This window comes from Dasypus novemcinctus, chromosome 9 (assembly GCF_030445035.2).
Source record: "Dasypus novemcinctus isolate mDasNov1 chromosome 9, mDasNov1.1.hap2, whole genome shotgun sequence".
In the NCBI taxonomy this organism is placed as follows: domain Eukaryota; kingdom Metazoa; phylum Chordata; class Mammalia; order Cingulata; family Dasypodidae; genus Dasypus; species Dasypus novemcinctus.
In genome coordinates, this window is record NC_080681.1 from 104,761,802 (window position 1) to 104,783,283 (window position 21,482).

A 21,482-nucleotide genomic window follows, 5' to 3' on the forward strand; every position below is an offset into this window, starting at 1 on the left:
TTTGTGCTATAAGGCTGGGGGGAAACTGGGCTTGTTTGTTATTTTGATGTTGGGGCTTTGACCTAAAAATTTGTTTAATGTCCATTTTTTAGAGGCAGCTTTACAGGCGTTACGGGTGGCATACTTTTTGCAGTGTTCTTCATAATCGGATTTCCACAACAGGACAAGGCAACTCTAGCTAATCGTTGGGAGTAAGTTCTTTCTCACTGATGCTTTCTAATAATGCGAGTGTGAAGGGGGCGGTGGCGCCATAAGCATTCACTGCCTTTTTAAATTTTTCTAAGTATTTTAAAATAAGTTTCTTATATTTAGTTGTTGTTGTAGTACTAACTTCCTCTTTCTCTCTCCGTGTAGTACTAACTTCCTCTTGTTCTCCCTCGTCAGAGCTGGGGGGGGTCTTCATCACTTTCGCTACTCAAAGCGCCATTTTGAGACCTGGCGGCGCCATCTTAGGAGCTGGCAGCGCCATCTTGGGAGCTGGCGGCAAGGTCTTTGCTCTGACTACGCGTGACTGGGAAAGCATAGGTATGGTGAGCACAATGGGGATGGGGTAAGTGGACATTTTCCGGGAGTGCTAGGGCAGCAATGGTTTGAGTTGCTGACTGGAGTTCGGCGAGTAAATCGGCGGCCAGCTGCCACTCTTGATTAAAGGTTTCTTTAAAGTTATTGGCGTGTAGCCGGAGATTTTTTGTTATCTTTTCTAAAGCGTGGAATTGAGGCAGAGACGCGGCTGGATAAAAAGGAGGATACGGATCGGGAAAATTAGGATTATAGGGGGGTGGCTGAAATGGGGGAAGGGAATTGGTCTTGAACATGGAAGGGATTTTAGCTTTTGGTTTCGTCTCTGGGTTTTCAAAAAGAGGGGGGGGTTTTAGCCTCTGGTTCGATTTCGGCTTGATTGGGCGATAAACTAGCTTGACTGGTTGGGGTATTTGGCCTACTTTTGTTGGGGTTTTTGTTAAGGGGGCTTTCAGGCATATTAATTATTACTGAGCTGCATGCTGAAGCGGGATGAGAGTGCTCCTTCAAAGCTTCCTCTCCCTTTTTGCAAAGTTCTTGAATGTCTGGAGTGGAAAAATGGACTTTTAGGGTTTCAGAAATAAGACTCCAGTAAGAAAAGGCAGTAACTGGGACTTTTTCTGGCCCAAAAGTTTTGTAATAGTCTTGTAGGCAGTCTCCAACCCTTTTCCAACACTTATGATCTATAGTACCTTCTAGAGGGAACCAAGGGCAGGTTTTTAACAAAAATTCAAAAAAGCGTGTGAGATCCTTTTTCTTAACTCTAGTTCCTCGTGCCTTGAGTGCCACTTTCAATTGTTTCATATATAAACTATGTTGGGAAGTTCCTTGTCCCATGGTGGGGGAGGGGGGAGCCTACCTTTTTTCTTTTTTCTTTTTTTCTTTCTTTCTTCTTTTCGCTGACACTGGGTGATTTCTCAACGGATCTGTCTCACGAGCGAGTTCCCTCGTGGCGATCCTGGGTGTGGTGAGTGAGAGCGCTCTCTTCTTTAGTGCGGCGTTCTATCCCTCAGAGGTTTTGTGCCCCACGTTGGGTGCCAGTTTGTCCCAGACAGTGGGATGATCAATGGGAGCTCCGGATCCTAGGAGGGAAAGAATGGTATGGGACAAGAGAGACACAAGGAACGACAGCAAGACAGTATTCTGATCAAGCTGCAAACCTTTATTGAGGGGACTGAGCATATATACTCTAGGGAGGAGGCGGGGTGGTGGGTAAGGATAGGTGGCAGTCTGGGATTGGCTGCTGCTGTTGCTAGGGCAGGAGGCAGATTTGAGGTAAGAACTTTTGGCGGGAACTGGTTCCGTAAAGAAAGGGGGAGGGTGACCTAAGCTATTGTTGTATCAGCTCGGGCGGCCATGTTACCAGCATTGCTGAAAGGTAGATTCTATGCATGCTGCCTTAATCGCCCACAACACAAGACAAACTGTATTTCTTTAAATTGATTGTGCTATGATTTAGTACTTGTACTGTAACTGATGTTTTTTTTTTTTTTTGTATATTGTAATGTGTTTTTGGAATTCAGAGGGTGGAGTGTAGCAGTTTGATATTATTGATGAATTCAAAAAAGAAATATTTGATTATGTTTGTAAACTCATCTTTTCCTCTGGGTATATTAGATCATATTGGATTTGGAGGTTTACTTTATTAAGTAATTTGGTAAACCTCTTGTGCCGGTAGGACATTGAGCCCCCACCCTTGGTGGGTGGGGACTCACAGATAAAAGGCATGGCAAAGGACAGAGTTGAAGGTTTTTTTATGTTGGAGTTTGATGCTGAAGCTTTAAGCTGGAGCTCTAGGAAGTAATCTCACGGAGGAAACAAAAGCAAGCTCCAGGAAAAGAGGAAACCCAAGCCCAGGAGAAAGAAGCCTGAGGAAGGGAGGAACCCAGGAAGCCTGAACCCTCACAGACATCGGCAGCCATCTTGCTCCAACACATGGAAATAGACTTTGTTGAGGGAAGTAACTTATGCTTTATGGCCTGGTATCTGTAAGCTCCTACCCCAAGTAAATACCCTTTATGGAAACCAACCGATTTCTGGTATTTTGCATCAGCACCCCTTTGGCTGACTAATACATTTCATAATGCCATCAACTTCAGCCCTGGTCCAGGGCTGAGTAGATGGTCTGATTTTTAGGGGCTAGTGACTTAAATGTTTTGATCAGATGGAAAAGGGGGTAAGGAGTCTGAGGAGCTATAAGTGGAAGCAATGGGACTAATGACAGGGGTTTTAACTTTTTCCTCTGTGTGATGGAAAGAATCTGTTAAAAAAGGTTCTTTTAGAATCATTTTGTCTTTTAGAGGCTTCTGAGTATCCAAAGATGCCCTTCTCTCCTTTTTGGTATTGAAGAACCTCTCTTTTCAAGTGCATCTCTTAAATATACTATTTTAGTCAGCCCTAATGTTCCCCAAAGTACTCACTGCAAGCTCAAGGCATCCTGGTGAGATTTACCCATTTCTCTAAAAACAAACTTGAACTGGGCCCACAGTGAGAAAACATGTAGGTAACAGTTGTCTTTGCCAGAGAAAAAGAGAGAGAATTAGATGTAGATGGAGAAGAGTCCATATTCAATGAAAGGTTCTGAAAATGAAAATAATACAGGGGGTTGCATAAACAGTAAAACAGCTGTCTTAAAGTATACCAGAAGCTCTGTACTCTCTTTACACATACAGAACAAGGTAATCACCAAGCAGACATCTAGACCAAACAAAAGCCTGACCAAAGCTAAGTCTAAAAACAAACCCAGAGAGCTCAATGCAAAGAAAGTGAAGCTTAGATCTGGGGGAAACTTATCCCTTGTGCTCCATAGGTGGCAAGAGAGTAGGGGACTCAAAGGGTCCTGTGGGTACTGACACTTAGCCACTCACCAGCCACAGGGATGGTGAGAGTCTTCTCCAGATCCCACTTCTGACACTGGAAACTATGATAAGGAACTGAAGCAAAAGTAACAATCATTATCATGGGTTTATTGAAAGAGAAACTGTTCAAACAGAGAATCTCAAAATCAAATAAGAATCCCAGAATGGTTAGCACGTTACATTGGCTTGTAAAGGCTATTAGGAGATTTCCAAAGGGGAAGTTACAGTAATTGGCTGACATTTAAGTTCTTTATTATATGGGAGTTATTACAAAGTGGAGGGAACAATCATAGATTGGTTGTTACAGCATAGTTGCCTATTTTTGATAGGTTTTCTCTACTGGACCCAGATGAGCTTATTTGTAATCATTGCTTAAGCTGAGACTTTTATAGGGTACATTCTGTTCTTTTGCAGAAAGACCTCATTTAAAAAAATTTTTTATTTCATTTTTAAACTTTAATATTTTAAATATATTTTTATTGAAGTATATCATTCATACATGAACATATATAAACAATAAGTATATAGTAAAAATTGTGACCTTACAAAATAAACATGCATAAAATCATACAGGGTCCCATATATCACCTTCTTCACCTACACCTTGCATTTTTTTGAAACATTTGTTACAAACTTTGCAAGAGCATCATTAACATATTACTATGGTCCATATCCTACATTTGGCATATCATTCCCCCAACCAACCATAATATTTTTAAAATATATTTTTATTACAGAGGTTGTGAATTACAAAACAATCATGCACATGTGTAGAATTCCCATACAGATCCTTCACCAACACACCACACCAAAGTGAAATATTTGTTACAGATTATAATCATCAGCCTATTACCACCAACTGTGGTCCATAGTATACATTTGGCACACTTTTTCCATATCCCCCATTATCAACTTTGGCATTGATGCAAGAATATTATAATATTGCTATTAACTACAGTCCATAGGTCACACCAGATGTATTTTCCCATGCTTCTCCACATTCCCACCACCCTGCCATAGTGACATATATCCATTCTAGCTCACAGGAGGACACTCTTTTCTCTGAACCATCAACCACAATTATCACCCATCTCTGGGTTCACTGTGTTGTTCAGGCTCTAGATTATTCTCTAGCTTTCTTTCAATTGACATTTATGTCCCTAGATGTTGTAGGAAACTGGTTTACCTATTTGTTGCTTCCTGTTATTGTAGATGATGTTGAAATTGCTTCCTGTTATTGTAAATGTTGCAGTTGCTTCCTGTAATTGTAAACAATGTTGCAAGTTGCTTCCTGCTATTGTAGAAGATGTTGCAAGTTGCTTCCTGTAGCAAACAGCTGCTCATTAGCTTTCAAATAAATAGGATGTGGAAACTAGGGTTGAGGCTCTCAGTTTCAAAAGCTGTGAAGTCCCCTGGTCCCATCTTTGTTTCTTCTCTTGTGTCTTTCTTTCTGTCCTTTTATTTCCTTAGTTCTGTGTTGCCTTCCCTTTGTGCAAACCTATGGCTGAGCTGGTCTCAGCACCTAGACTACCCTTTTCTGCCACAGTCCCATTTATAAACCAGCTGCTAATCACTATGATGTGTTACTATCCACTCTATCCATTTCCACACTTTACAGTCAAGTTAATGAAAACTTCTACATTCGTTCAGCATCAGTAGTTCTTCTCAACCTCCCTCTTATCTCCTAATAACCTATACTCTAGGTTTTAACTCCATGAATTTATTCCTTTTTTTAGTTCATATTAATGAGACTGTGCAATATTCGCCCTTTTGTATCTTGCTTACTTCACTTAGCATAATGTCTTCAAGATTCATTCATGTTATCATATGTGTTCCAATTTCATTTCTTCTTACTGCAGCATAATATTCCATCATATGTATATACACATTTTGTTTATCCATTCATTGGTTGATGGACACTTGGGTTGTTTCCATCTTTTGGCCATTGTGAATAATGCCACTATGAACATTGTGAACAGATGTCTGTTTGTGTCACAGTTTTTAGCTCTTCTAGATATTTTCTTAGTAGAGGAATTGCTGGACCATATGCAGTTCTATATTTAGCTTCCTGAGGAACCACCAAACTGTCTTCCACAGAGGTTGCACCATTTCACAATCCTACCAACAGTGAAGGAGTGTTCGTATTTCTACGTGTCTCCTCCAGCACTGATTGCTTTCTATGGCCATTCTGTATTGTGTGAGATAATATGTCCTTATTGTTTTGATTTGCATTTCCCTAATAGTTAGGGATGTGAAACAGTTTTTCATGTGCTTTTCAGCCATTTATATTTCCTCTTTGGAGAAATGTCTATTTAAATCCTTTGCCCATTTTTAAATTGGATTGCTTGCTCTTTTACTTTTGAGTTGTATGATATCTTTATATAGAATGGAAATCAAACATTTACCAGTATGTGGTTTCCATATATTTTCCCTCATTGAGTAGGCTGCCTTTTCACCTTCTTGATGAAGTCCTTTGAATCACAAAAGTGTTTAAGTTTGAGGAGGCCCCATTTATCCATGTTTTCTTTTACTGCTTGTGCTTTTGGTGTAAGGTTTAAGAATGCACCACCCACCATGAGGTTTTGAAGATGTTTCTCTCCATTTTCTTATAGGAGCTTTATGGTTCTTTTATATTTAGGTCTTTGATCCATTTTGAGCTAGTTTTTGTATGAGATGTGAGATAGGGGTCCTCTTTCCTTTCTTTTGGCTTTGGATAACCAGTTCTCCCAGCACCATTTGTTGAATAGATTGTTCTGTCCCAGCTGGGTGGGTTTGACAGGCTTGTCAAAAATCACTTAATCATAGATGTGAGAGTCTATTTCCAAACCATCAATTCAGTTCCATTGGTCTATTAGTTCTATCTTTATGCCAATACCATGCTGTTTTTACCACTGTAGCCAGGTAATATGATTTAAAGCCCAAGAGTGAGAGTCCTCTGACTTCATTCTTCCTTTTTAATGTGTTTCCAGCTATTTGGGACTCCTTATCTTTCCAGATAAATTTGATAATTTTGTTTTCCATTTGTTTTAAAAAATGCTTGAGGAATTTTTATTGAGATTGCATTGAATCTGTATATCAATTTGGTTAGAATTGACATCTTAATGATATTTAGTCTTCCAATCCACGAGCATGGAATGTTCTTCAAATTATTTGTCTTTTAAAATTTCTTTTACAAATGTATTGTAGTTTTCTGAATACAAGTGCTTTACATCCTTGGTTAAGTTTATTCCTAAATATTTGATTCTTTTAATTTCTATTGTAAAGGAACTTTCCCCCCTGACTACCTCCTCAGATTGTGCATTACAATTGTATAGAAACACCACTGATTTTTGCATATTGCTCTTGTATCCTGACACTCCACTGAAATTTTTTATTATCTCTAACAGCTTTGTTGTGTATTTTTCAGGACTTTCTGCATATAGGATTGTATCATCTGTGAACAGCAAAAGTTTTACTTCTTCCTTTCTGTTTTGGATGCCTTTATTTCTTTTTTTGCCTGATTGCTCTAGCTAGCATCTCAAGCACTTTTTTGAACGACAGTCGTGACAGTTACCATCCTTGTCCTGTTCCTGATTGCAACTGGAAAGCTTTCAGTCTTTCACTATTAAGTATAATGTTAGCTGTGGGTTTTTCATATATGACCTTTATCATGTTGAGAAAGTTTCCTTTAATTCCTGTCTTTTGTAGTATTTTTATCAAGAAAGGATGCTGTATTTTGTTGAATGCCTTTTCTGCATGAATTGATAAGATCATGTGATTTTTTATTCTTTGATTTATTAATGTGGTGTGTTACATTGATTGATTTTCTTGTGTTGAACCACCCTTGCATGTCTCGTATAAAACCCACTGGATCATGTTGAATAACTCTTTTAATGTGTTGTGGGACTCAGTTAGCAAATATTTTAATGAGGATATTTGCATCTGTATTCATTAGGGAAATTGGTCTGTAATTTTCTTTTTCAAAGTATCTTTACCTTGCTTTGGTATAAGGGGACGTTGGCTTCATAGAATGAGTTTGGTAACATTCCTTCTTGTTCAGTTTTTTGAACAGCTTGAGTAAGATTTGTATTAAATTTTCATTGAATGCTTGGTAGAACTTGCCTATGAAACCATCTGGCCCTGGGCTTTTCATTTTGGGATGTTATTTGATGACTGTTTCAATCTCTTTACTTGTGATTGGTTTTTTGATATCTTCTATTTTTTCTAGGGCCACTGTAGGTTGTTTGTACATTCCTAGCAATTTTTCTATTTTGTCTATTGTCGAATTTTTTGGCATATAGGTGTTCATAGTGTCCTCTTATGATCTCTTTTATTTCTGTAGAGTCAGTAGTAATGCCCATTTTCTTTTTTCTTTCATTTATTTCATCTTCTCTCTCTCTCTTTTTGTAAATATAGCTAAGGGTTTGTTGATTTTGTTAATCTTCTCAAATAACCAATTTTTGGTTTTGCTAATTTTCTCTATTTTTAATTAAAAATTTTTAATATACTTTTTTTTTAAAAAAAGATACTTAGATTGCATAAATGTTACCTAAGAAATATAGACAATACCTGTATCCTCTGCTCCCTATCCCTCCCACATTTTCCCACATTAACAACATTCTTCATTAGTGTGGTACATTTGTTACAATTGATGAACACATTTTGGAGTATTGCCACTAAGAATGGATTGTAGTTTACATTGATGTGGGCTATGGGTGGCAGGCTCTTTGTCTCTTCAGATTTTCTCTTTTTTTTTCTCCCATTTTTGTCTCTTCAGAGATAACCTAAACTATCTGTGACTTGTGGGTGTGGGATGATGAAAGGTTGCAGTCCTGCCCTTGGTGAGCAGGAGATAGTTTAACAATGCAAGGTCTATAAACTTTAAGTATTCAGGGGAAATGCAAAGGAAATATGCTAAAAGCTTATCGAATGCCTGAGGTCCATGCTAAAAGCTTACTAAGATGTGGAAATATATGCTAATTCAAGCCTATTGAGAACTGAAACAAAAGGGCCATTTGGCCTTTCCTCTCTGTATAAAAGGGACTAAAAAATCTTGTACGGGGCTCGGGATTCAAACAGAAAGTTCCCAAGTCCGGCCGGCCATCAATAAACCATTTTTCCTTCTCAAAATCATTCCTGAGTCCTGGCCTCTCTATACTCAAGTAATTGAACTTCTCTCAAATTCTACAACATTTTTGGCGACCCAGATGGGACAACAAACGAAGGCCAGAGATGGTAGCATTTTGCTGCCCCTTCCAAATCCCCGAGGAAGCCGAGAGGACTCGGGTTAACCCCAAATCTGGGTGCCCCTGGATTAAATTTAATCCAGAAAAGATGTGGGCTCCACCAGAATCTTCCCAACAAAAATCGAGGGCAATGGAAGGTCTGAAGAGGAAGATTCTGGGAACGAAAAAGAACTCCGAACATGGAAGAAGGTAAGACTCCCCAGGTGAGCACAGTCTGGAAGGCCCTAGCTTTAATTGCTAGGAAGGGGAGGCTGATCACCTCCCGAGAGAACCCTAGTAGCCCCAGAAAATTGGGGGGAAGCCATTCTCTCTAGGCTTGGGAAAAGGAGAAAAACCGGGGAAAAGCCCTGGTGTTTTGGGTTTGTCTAACTGCATGTTAGAATCTGGTACTAGTCTTAAATCCACTAAAGGAGTGGAGTCTTGATTTTAGTAAAAAGGGCTATTTATAGGTTCAAGTCCTAATGTCCTGGAAATTGGTCTAGATTAAAAAAAAACAAAACTTGGTTACAGGAAAATGGATCGACTTTTCTGGTGGAGCTTGGTCTGGGTGTAAAGTTTAAACAGTGGAAAAAGTCTAGCTGAAATCTTTTGTTATGGTGCTAAATTGTGAATGAATTCGCTTTATACCAAATGTTAAGTGTTCTGAGGTTTGTGATGGCTGTGGGGGCAGCCATGGTGAAAATATATAAACTTGTGGGTCAGATTAGTGACCTTTGTGTTTCTGTCTGTGTCAGCTCAATGCTAGTGTTGGAGTTGTGTCCTTATGTAAAGTAGAATTACAGCTGAGCTGGAGCCCTCCCTTGCCATTTGGCAAGGGGGTGAAATGATTATGGGGCAAAACTGAGGAGTCTGGATGGTTGCGGAGTGTAGATGTTTGTGCATGCTCTGCTGTCTTGTTTCTGGTCTGGCCCTTTGCCGGGGCTTGGGGGCCATCTGTGTCCGCGACATGCACCCAAGTTTGTTGGGGCTGCCCCAGTCAGGGTGGCTGGGTCCCCTAGAGAGTTGATGAATTTGAGTAGGTTCTGTCTGCCCATTTTGGCCTGAAAGCTGGAAAGGGGGGAGCTGCTTGTCCCTTTCCAGTGAGTCCACATCTTCTATTCATAAGCTGCATTCCTGTTTGATTGTTGTGCACCCAACTGCGGTGAAGGGGGTAAAAAGCAGAATCAGAATAAATGCAGTAAAGTTCCCTCCCTAGGGTGTCAAAGCCAAAATATCTTTGCATTCTGTCCAGGTTCTTAGAAGGTATTGTAGTAACTTTAAGTAAGAGAATGTGTTCTGTGAAGGTAAAATTTGTCTTAAGGGTATAAATAATTATAAAAGTTTTACAAAGCATTGTTTAAATTAAGGTATTTAAATGGCTAATTGCAGAAAGTCATTATTTAACAAAAACTGAATTGATAATAATAAAAGGCAATTTTATAACAAAATTATTTGGCAGCCAGTCTCCCCTGCCAACTTGCTTCCAAAAAAACTGTTTCTGGTATTACATGCTACTAAGTATTTAAGGTGAAGAAAAGTTCATTATTTTAACAAGCTTGTTTAGTATTAATGGCAATTATATGTTGTAAGAAGTTTGCCTGGTAACTTAGTATGTGGGATATATGGAGTGTGTTTTTATTGTTAAGGAAACAGAAGATGATTTTGTCCTAAGATAAAATGATTGATTATTGGAAAGAGTAGAGTGTGGGACAAAACCTGAATGAATACTGAAAGTGTAGAAGGTTTGGGGAAGGAAAATTTTTATGATTAAAATTGAGTAAGATCAATATACAAAGAAAATCTTTTATCAAAATAGCTTCTTGTGCTTTAACCTCACCATTTCCTCAGTGTTTGAAGAAGAGTCTTACCTCTTTTAAAAGAACATTTATGTTCTAGAAATCAAATCCTGGAAAGTAGCTTTTTATTCCAAACTAACTGCAAGAGATTTATTCTTTTACTTTAAAGGAAAAATTAAAGTAATGGTTAAGTTCATTTAATATGTTATAAGTTGAAAGAAAGGTATTTAAAGGTGTTATAATATTAATAGGTTTTTAAAAAATTAATAAAAACTGTAACTAAGAGTTAAAATCATTTATAAATGCATTTATATTATAAAACAGTGGAACGACAATAACTGAAATTATAGCTGGGTGAATTTAGCCTGAAACTATTATTTAAGTGTAAATTCTAAACTAACCTTTCCTTTGTTTATGGTTACTTCAAGCCTAACCTCACCCTTTGCCTTTGCCTATGGTTATTTCATAATTGAGAAGAGCTGGGACATCACTGTCTCCTCTCCTGGTATTAGTAACCCTTTCTCTCATGAATTCAAGTGTAAACTAAATAAATTGCTGCCTGATGGAATAAGGTTAAATGACCACTGGAGTTTTATTATCTCCAAAATCAAAAAGGGGGGTGGAGGGGGAGAAGTCTTCTGCCTTGACGGTCAGTGTTCCTAAGAGTGGCAATTCATGAGAGAAACCAGTCTGTCTCTCTGAGGCTTCAAATAGCCTCAGTACATATATATAAAATTAATCTTGTTGCTTATCCAAAATTCTGCTAAATTCAAATAAAATATAAAGTTCTGAAACAAAAAAATAGTGCTAAAGCATTGAGAACATTTTGGTTACAATTCATTAAGAAAGAAAATTCTTATGTAAAACTGCATAGTCATAGTATAAAACTGCACAGTCATAGTGCAAATTAAGAAGAGTTTCAAGAGTCTTTGAAATGTTTTGCAGTCACACTTGTAAGAATTAGAAGTTTAAAGTAACTAAAGTTATGTTGTTGTGTCAAACTATTCATGTCTGCCTATTTGCTCAAATTGTTGAGGTTAAATATGCAGTTATAAGTAATATATATTTTGGGACCCCAAATTAAGCTAAACAGTATATAAAATAATGCAAATTATAAATAATATCAATGAGTTTTGTTTCTGTGTCTAACTCTTTGTGTCTACCCATTTGCTCAGTGTATGTCTTCATACATCAGGATAATATCAAATTAACAAATGAAAATTCTTAAAAGAGCTCTATTCAAATTGTTAATTAAATATGCAGTTATATATGTAAATAAATATTCTTAAAGCCCAAATTAAACTAAGCTGGATGAAAAAGTCATAGAAATCTGATTATAGAAACAATTGGGAAGGGCCTCCTCTTTGCAAGAGCTTTAAAGGCAAGACTAGGTGTAGCAGATTAAACCTATCTACTAGGCTAGGGAATTAAGAATCAGTTTGCCTGGTAATTTCCCAGTTTAAACCTTTTGTCAGCCATAAAATGTAAAAAAACAAAGATTAGGTTAATTTTCACATAAGAAAAATGTTGATGTAACCTGGTGGCCTGCTGCCTCAGTCTCCCACTCCTGGGTTGGACAGCAGTGGAGGAGACCAGTTTAGGCCAGTCTATGGGCAGTGGAAGGATGCCCAAGAAGGAGCTAAGTTGGTGCCATTTCAGCACTAAATTCTATTCCTTATTTGACAAAGGGGAGCAGGTGAAAACTAAAATGGTTGGAATGTGATAGAGGAAGCAGTTAAATCACAAACTTTTGCATGGGAAAGTTAAATCTCAGATAAGATGTAACTTCTGAAGTATCCAATCTATGGAAAAACAGAGGAAAAGCTTGCATGCTAGGCTTAGGGGTATAAATTGTGTCATTTTTCTTCATTCGGGGCACCAGCCATATCTGGCTCTGCGCCCCTTCTTGCAAGATTGAGAATAAATTCTTTTCTTCTCCACAATCTGGTGAGCCTTATTTTCTTCCAGAAGATTTCTTTCCAACAAAATAAAGGTAATTAGTAGCTCTATTAACAAATTTCAGTAAGTAAAGTCCATAAAAACTATGGAGAGATCTTTCCTGGGTTATGATTTTAAAAATTAAGTAATTGTGTAATGTGTTTTAAAACCTGATAGTCAGTATGCTTTTAAATTATTAATTTTCATAACTTAAAGGAAAGAAGTTTTTAGCTTCCTATAAGGGAAAAAGAGAACATTCCTTGCATAAACTATTATGGTTTCAATTTTATTTAACTTGAGTGTAATCTCCCATAGTTAATTTATAAACTAAATTAACATTATATATACAAAATCTTTAGAGTAATGAAAATTGTAAGTTCACATTGGTGAAATTAGGCTAAAGGAAAAAGATTGTAGATATGTTCTCTTAAATAAATAGAGTAAATTTCTTTGGTAATTGTAATTTAATAAGTTTATTTAAACATGAGGTGTCTAGTCAATGTGGTTATAGTCAATTATAAGGAGGTTGTAAAACATCTGCCAAACTGAAAATGTTTAAAAGGTTCTAGTTCTAGAAGTCATTGTTAACTAAAACTTAGATTGGTATTGGTAGCAGAACTAACTTAATGATAATAAAACCTGTCTGAAGGCCACTGCAAAGTACATATTTAAGTAAATGGTAATAAAAAGTTATCTTGATTCTATTGGAAATCTTCTGTTTTCATTTTAACAATGAAAAATATTTTTCTTCTATTACTAAAGTACTTACTGTTATCTTCATAGTAAAATTGTGTAAGTGAACAGCCATTTGATATATGTGTTGCATTAAGTTGTTTAAAATATATATAAAAACAAGGAATAACCTTTAACATTGTCAAACTCTTGTGCATTCACACCAGGCCTTGAATACATTACAGGTGGCCTCTCCATGTGAGTTATTGGCTAGGCTGGTCACTGACCCCTCAATTAAAAATATTTGCTATATCAGCCTCTGGTTCTGCTCCTGAAGTCGATGGAAACTACGTTGAAGTTTCAAGCTCCTGCAGCAGCCAATGATGACTCTGTACAGCCAAGTGTACAATGGATATTGCCTCCAGACTGGCACTGTTCCATAGTGCCAGAGAGCACTATGCACCAGGCTAGTAGAATACTGGAAATTCTCTCTAAGATCAAGGATGCTGTGACTTGCTCACTGCGTTGAAGAACATGCTAAGTGGAGCCATGATACCAGGATACAGTAAGTGAAACTTAAACACAATTGGCATTATGGCCTGCTCTCATGGAGAGATAACATGTAAAGTATTACAAACCTGAAACTCAAAACTAATAATTGCAACTCTGAATCCTTATGCATTAAGTAATACATTAGTTAATATTAAGTGCTGTACTTTTATCCTGTACTAAATATATGCCTAATAATTATAACATTATCTTTTCTATTTTGGATCAAGTGCAGAAGTAAATTAGACATGTTAAATTCCTGGTAAAATCATTTTCAAAACAGTTAATAAACATGTCTATAGAATAAGGTGGCAGTCTCAGCCAGTCTTAGTCAACTTCTATATTCTACTGTACTCTGCTGTGTAGCAAAGGTGAGGCTTGCTTGCTGATGGTGAGTCACCTATTGAACAAGTCAAAATTGCTAGAAATTGTACAATTAAAACCAAGGTGTAAAAAAACCTTTATTCTGTAGTTCTGATCACTCCCACAGGTGAAAATGAAGAGAATTTCCAACTTAGTGTTCTAATCCTGAGTGAAGACAGTTGCCCAAGGAGTGCCAGTTCACCAGGAGCATCTGACAGAGCGAATGAATGCCAATCATTGAACAGCTTGGAATGTGTCTTCAGACAAAGCTAACTGTCTGTTGCAATTTCTCTCTAAAGATGAATAACTTAAAAAAGAATATATATGCTGTTCCCACCAGCTTTTAAGGAGTGCCATCTTTATAGGCACCTAACCTTGTCTACCTCTGTAATCCAATGTGTCCTCCTTTAAAAACGGGTATTCCAAATTTTTAATTAAGTTTGTTTCTTTCAGAGTGAACATCTTATTAACCATATGAAAACTTCATCCAACTTCGTACAGAATGCCAGATCCATCTTCCTCCAGTTAGAATAAATTAAGAGTTTTACACCTTATTAGGCAATGACTACAGCCCATGGCCAGCAGGAAGCAGTTACAGAAAAGAGATCCATCTCCCTTCAGCACCCCTTTTAAATTAAAGGTGTAAACTCTTCAAGGGTAAAATAAAATTAATAGATGGATCTGGAACCTGACTGGAAATCCATGTGTGCACCGGTGGCTGCTGGATGACTGCAGGAGGCCCCCGCCCCAGGATTCTGCTGTCCAGAATGAAAACTTCTAAACTCTTAAAAACAGTCCTGGATGCTACACTAAAGATTGATAAATAATCAACCAAAACAACAAACAACCATCCACCTCATAGCTCCAACAATAATTATGCCAAAGCTTAGCAAGTTAAACTTTGGCAAAGGGGGGAAATGATGTGGACTATGGGTGGCAGGCTCTTTGTCTCTTCAGATTTTCTCTTTTTTTCCCCCCATCTTTGTCTCTTCAGAGATAACCTAAACTATCTGTGACTTGTGGGTGTGGGATGATGAAAGTTTGCAGTCCTGCCCTTGGTGAGCAGGAGACAGTTTAACAATGCAAGGTCTATAAACTTTAAGTATTCAGGGGAAATGCAAAGGAAATATGCTAAAAGCTTATCGAATGCCTGAGGTCCATGCTAAAAGCTTACTAAGATGTGGAAATATATGCTAATTCAAGCCTATTGAGAACTGAAACAAAAGGGCCATTTGGCCTTTCCTCTCTGTATAAAAGGGACTAAAAAATCTTGTACGGGGCTCGGGATTCAAACAGAAAGTTCCCGAGTCCGGCCGGCCGTCAATAAACCAGTTTTCCTTCTCAAAATCATTCCTGAGTCCTGGCCTCTCTATACTCAAGTAATTGAACTTCTCTCAAATTCTACAACAACATTGTAGTTTATACTATCTCCTACACAATTTTGTAAGTTATTGCAAGATATGTAATGGCCTGTATCTGTCATTGCAATGTCATTCAGGACAATTCCCAAGTCCCAAAAATGCCCCCATATTACACCTGTTTTTCCTTCTCCTTCCCCTCAGGACCTCCAGTGACCACTGCCTGCACATGAATAAGCTCTTCCATTGCTAGAATCACAATAAATCTATAGTAGAATATACCAGTAAGTCTACTCTAATCCTTCATTCATTCCCCCATCTAGAGGATTCTGGGATGGTGATGACCACTCCACCTCTAACTGAGAGGGGCTTAGATCCCATGGGACTCTCTTACTTGCAATTGCAGACTCTCTCTGTTCCTTGGATGGTCGTTGTCCATCATCAGCTTCTTGTTAGTTGTCCTGGGTGAGTTCAATGAACCAGAGAGTAGGTTTTGCAACTCTGTTGCAGTTCAGCTGGTACATGGGCAGCCCAAAGATTTAAGTCTCTTAGACATACACCTATCGACTCTAGTACTAACTATAGGTTCAAATAGATGGGGCAGAGGAGACGTGTAGGGAAACCACAACTGAGTCCAACTGTGTCACACTGAGGAACATACATTCCAAAGTAGGACCCACTGGCAGGGCACCAAACTCCTAGTGGTCTGCCCTGCCTATAGTGTCTGGATGTCTCCAGACCCTCAAGGTACCCACTATTTGAGGTGATATTTACTTTGGCAATGAGATCCTGCTGAGATATGCATAAGTGTAACCTCTGGAATGACCTCTCAACTTTGAAGTCTCCTAGCCATATGCATTCGTTTGTCTTTACCTTTCCCCCTTTTTGGTCAAGGTCTTTTTCCAGTTGCATAGGTTGTTGGTTCTTGGTAGTAATCCTTTGGTGCCAGGAAGGTCATTCCCCAGGAGTGATGTCCCACACTGAGGAGAAGGTAATGCATTTATATGCTGACTTTGGCTTGGAGAGAGGCCACATTTGAGCAACAAGGAGGCTCTCAGGAGGTAACTCTTAGGCACCCTATTATACTAGGCTAAGTTTCAATTTCAGAAGTAAAGGTTCATAAGTAAAGTCATAAATATCAAGGGCCCATCAATGGACCATTCTATTCCACTAGTCACTGCCCCTGTACTTTGGGGGTTCTTGCTGTTACATTAGGGAATGTGGTAGAGCTCCCCAGGATGGGGATTTGATATTCTTTCAGTTATTATGTGAATCTCCACCCATTGTGACAATGCTTCATGAATACTTGAACACATTTATATGCCTTATGGGTATGCCCCATGCATCCTGCATCACTGGTACCCCTCACCAGTGATCCTCCCCTGTCACTGTTGTAAGCTTTCTGTGATCTAAAAGTTCTTAAAAAATAAAGTAAAAAAAATAACCAAATACAGTTAATAAAACAGTAAATAATTATAGTTTTAAAAATATGAAAGAAAATACAAAAAGTTTTTAAGAAACTTTGGAATAATAAAAAATGATGAGAAAAATATTTTTAAAAATTTTGACATTATATCTTTTATCACTGTAAAATCTGTTGTCTGGCATGTATGGTGACATTTTCTTTCATTTATTCCCCTAGTGGCTTATTTTTTAAATTTTGTCTTCAAAGAAGATTTAAGTTACAAAAAAGTGATGTGCAGAATGTAGGAGATTCCCATATACCCAACATCCTCCCGCTTTCCCCCTTTCCCCTAATAATAACATTTTACATGTGGATGGTACTTTTGTTATAATTGATGTACAAATATTGAAACATTCCTACTTTCTGTGGTCCATGATTTACATTATGTTTTACATTTTGGACCATACACTTTTATAACTTTTGATGAAATTTAACTTGACCTGTTTCATCATTGCAAGATCATGTAGTACAATTTCATGGCCCTCAAAGATCCCCATGTTCCATCTATTCTATTCCTCCCTCCCCTCCTCTGCCCTCAGGACCCAGGGCAACCACTAAGCTTCACTCCTTGAAGAACAAGATTCATAGTTACTTGCATCAACATTGAGTGCTTGACATACTGGCCTGTCCTCCCTTATTAGGCACTGCCGATGCTCTCGAGAGACTCCTGCCCCTCTATTTGAGAACATAGTAGGACTCTTCAGGGTGGGAGTCTAACACCTTCCCACTCATTATGTAGGTCTCCACTCACTGATACAACCCACTAAGACAAGATGAACACTACACATTCCTTAGATACCTGTCCCAGGTGCACCCTGCCCTGCATGCCCCCCAACACTCCAAATCAGTAATCCTTCCCTGCCATATTTGTCAAAAGAATATCCCCCGATGTTACAGTTTCAACCACATTCTCACAAATCCTCAGAGTTCATCTGCTTCCTCCCCCAACCCTCCTACCTGTTCTATGGACAATCCAACTAACACTCCCCACCTGACCCCACTCACAAACCAGCACTGCCAAACCCAATAGCATCACTGCACACTGTCATGCCCATTCACTGCACAACTACACCCTTCCACCTTATCATAGATTTTGCCCCTATGGGCATTGGCTCACAACCTTCTTGTCCCTTTTTGTCTCCCATAAACCTGTCTTCCAGACTCTAGCTCTCTGAGTCTGTTAAATTTACTTAATTTGTATCAGTGAGGTCATGTAATATTTGTCCTTCAGTGCCTGGCTCACTTCACTCAACATAAGTTCTTCAAGATTCATCCATGTTATCCCATGCATTAATACTGAATAATATTCCATTGTGTGTATATATCACAATTTATTTATCCATTTATCTGTTGATGGACATTTGGGTTGTTTCCAACTTTTGGAAATAGTGAATAATGCCTCTATGAACACCAGAGTGCATATATCTGTTCATGTCTCTGCTTTCAATTCTTCTGGGTATATACCCAGCAGTGGGTTTGCTGGATCATATGGCATTTCCTCTAGAGGAACCACCAAACTGCCCTCCAAAATGGCTGCACCGTTCTATGTTTCTACCAGCAGTGGATAAGTATTCCCATTCCTTCACATCCTCTCCAACACTTGTAGTCCTTGCTTTTTTAATAGCTGCAAGTCTAATGGGTCTAGGATGATTTCTCATTGTAGTTTTGATTTGCATTTCCCTAATAGCTAGTGATGTTGAGCATCTTTTCATGTACTTTTTAGCCATTTGTATTGTGACTCTCCTATAGGGGCCTGCCAAAGGCTCCAGATAGCATGTCTATTTGCCACTGATACTTCCAGCACCACTGGATCTGCTGGATCATATGGCCCAAGTGGTAATGCAGCTTGCACAGCAGCCTGGACCTGATGCAGAGCCTCTTCTTGTTCTGGTCCACAATCAAAACTAGCAGGTTTTCTGGTCACCTGGTAAATGGGCTGGAGTAGCACACCCAAATGAGGAATGTATTGTCTCCAAAATCTGAAGAGCCCAACTAAGCATTGTGCCTCTTTTTTGGTCATAGGAGGAACCAGATGCAACTGCTTATCCTCCACTTTAGAAGGGATATCTTGATATGCCCCACACCACTGGACACCTAGAAGTTTCACTGAGGTGGAAGGACCTTGTATTTTAGTTGGATTTATCTCCCATCCTCTCTCACGCAAATGCTTTACTAATAAGTCTAGAGTCTTTGCCTCTTCTTGCTCAGTAGGTCCTATCAACATAATATCATCAATATAATGAACCAGTGTGATATTTTGTGGGTGGGAGAGATGATCAAGATCTCTGCGGACAATATTATGACATAGGCCTGGAGAGTTGATATATCCCTGAGGCAGGACAGTGAAGGTATACTGCTGGCCTTGCCAGCTGAAAGCAAACTGTTTCTGGTGGTCCTTATTAATAGCAATTGAGATAAAAGCATTTGCCAAATCAACAGCTGCATACCAGGTACCAGGGGACATGTTGATTTGCTCAAGCAATAATACCACATGTGGGACAGCAGCTTAACCAGGTGGTGACTCCAATTGTTAAGTCACCACCTGGTTAAGTTTACAATCATCTACTGTCATCCTCCAAGATCCATCTGTTTTCTGTACAGGCCAAATAGGAGAGTTGAATGAGGATGTGGTGGGAATCACCACCCCTGCATCCTTCAAATCCCTGATGGTGGCGCTAATTTCTGCAATCCCTCCAGGAATCCGGTATTGGTTTTGGTTTACTATTTTGCTAGGTAGGGGCAGTTCTAGTGGCTTCCGTTTGGCCTTTCCAACCATAAAATAGCTCTCACTCCACACAAGTCATGGATCCAGTGCGGGGATTCTGCCAATTACTGAGTATGTCTTCCAATTATGCATTCTGAAACTGGGGAAATAACCACAGAATGGGTCCAGGGACCCACTGGACCAACTGTGAGACAGACCTAAGCTAAAACTCCATTAATCACCTGACCTCTATAAGCCCCTACTCTGACTGTATGACCACAGTGACATTTTAGGTCTCCTGGAATTAATGTCACTTCTGAGCCAGTGTCTAATAATCCCTGAAATCATTTCCTTTTCCCCAATGCACATTTACTCTGGTAAAAGGCCATAGATCTCCTTGGGGAAAGGTGGAAGGAAGATTAACAGTATAAATTTCAGGTAGTTTAACAGGATCCATCCCCAAGGAAACCTGGCCTCCTCCTCATGCAAGGGGCTCTGGGTCTGTAAACTGTCTCAAGTCTGCCAATTGATTAAGGGGTTGTGATTCTCTTCATCTGTAATTTGAGTTAGGGTTTCATTCTCTAGACGTAGAACTCTTTTGTTTATACAGACCCAGAAGAAATTTAGTAGACTGCCTGTCTATTTCACTGCTAGGTACCCCACCCCATGATGTGTTAGCCAACACCATAACTCTACATGACTCAGATTATTTTGAGTGCTTTTTTGAATCTGCCTTTCATTGCGGTAGCCACGCCCACCTTGACCTTGGTGATTAACTATACATACTTGACTTTTACCAGACCAACAGCCAATCATCCCCATAATGTTTAAGGATTCTAATTTCATCACAGCCCTCCCTACCGTCATATATTGACTACAGAGAAGAGCAACCACAGAGCTCTTCAGAGAAAATGAAGTTAAAGTCTGACAGATTTATTCCTCACAGTCCTGGTTAAAGGTGTGTCCTCTGGACATTCCTGGGGTGGGTGGGCAGCTCTTAAATGGTAAATCCAATCTTGTATGCCAATCTCCCTAAGCCTTTGAATTCCCTCTTCTACCCTGTACCAGGGCAAATTGGGCATCTCAACCTCAGACATGCTAGGCTATCTTTTGACCTGTGTTTCAATCAGCCACCCAAACAAACTGTTAGAGTCCTTTCTAACCCCTTGAGCTACAGCGTTGAATCCAGAATTTCTGCTTAGTGGGCGCATATCAATAAATTCAGCCTGATCCAACTTTGTATTCCTTCCACCATATCCCATACCCTTAGTATCTATTCCCACACATATTCCCCTGATTTCTGTCTATATAATTTGGAAAACTCATGCAGTTCTTTCTGAGTATACCTTACTTCATTAAGAGTCGCACTTTGTATTTCACCTTTGGGGGCTTGTTGTAATTTTAGTCTAGTAATAGTTCTCAAAGACAAGAGAGGTGGTGGTGGTGGGTAAGGAGGATTAGAAATGTCTTGCAAGCTACTGACCTCAGGGCATTCTCTTGCATTTTCTTCTGGTGAGACATGATTAATCTCTTCAGGCAGAGGTTGGGAGGCAGTTTCCTCAGGGCAGACTGGAGGCTTGGCAGTGCATGCTGCCTTTGGCTGGTATGTGCCTCAGGGCTGGGAGGAGGTCCAGACTCCCTGGGGCAGGCCAGAGGCTGGGCAGGGCAGGCTTGTTTGGCTGGTACCCACCTCAGGGCTGGAAGTTGTTTCAGACTCCCTGGGGCAGGCTGGAGGCTGGATGATATAAGGTTGACAAGGTGTGGCCTGGATAGGGCATGCCATGGCAGGCTTATCTGGTAAAGTCTCAGCAGAATACAGGGTTCCAATGTCTCCATCAATATCATCATCATCCCATATATCTTCATCCCAATTCTCTGGATTCCACTCTTTTCCAATCAATGCCTTCACTTTAACTGCAGAAACCCTGCAGGATTGAGATTTTAGTTTCCTTTGTAGTTCCACTACTTGTATAATGAGAGTCTGAGTTTGGTTCTCACATATTTCAAGCCTGTGACTGCAGGAGACAAGATTTTCTTTCAGAGCACACATAGAAAC

General features: G+C 39.2%; 1 long non-coding RNA gene across 2 annotated transcripts in view; it reads right to left on the minus strand.

The window, feature by feature from the left end:
• Nucleotides 1-21,482, minus strand: part of LOC139439696 (uncharacterized) — a 67,070-nt gene that overhangs the window by 13,558 nt on the left and 32,030 nt on the right. Inside the window, exons 1-2 of one of the 2 annotated variants that reach the window (XR_011649712.1) lie at nucleotides 3,387-3,452; nucleotides 1,379-1,601 (exon numbers count right to left, since the gene is read on the minus strand). This is a non-coding gene — a long non-coding RNA (uncharacterized lncRNA). Of the gene's footprint in view, nucleotides 1-1,378; nucleotides 1,602-3,386; nucleotides 3,453-21,482 lie in introns of those variants that run through there. The other variant, XR_011649711.1, reaches the window with a different exon arrangement.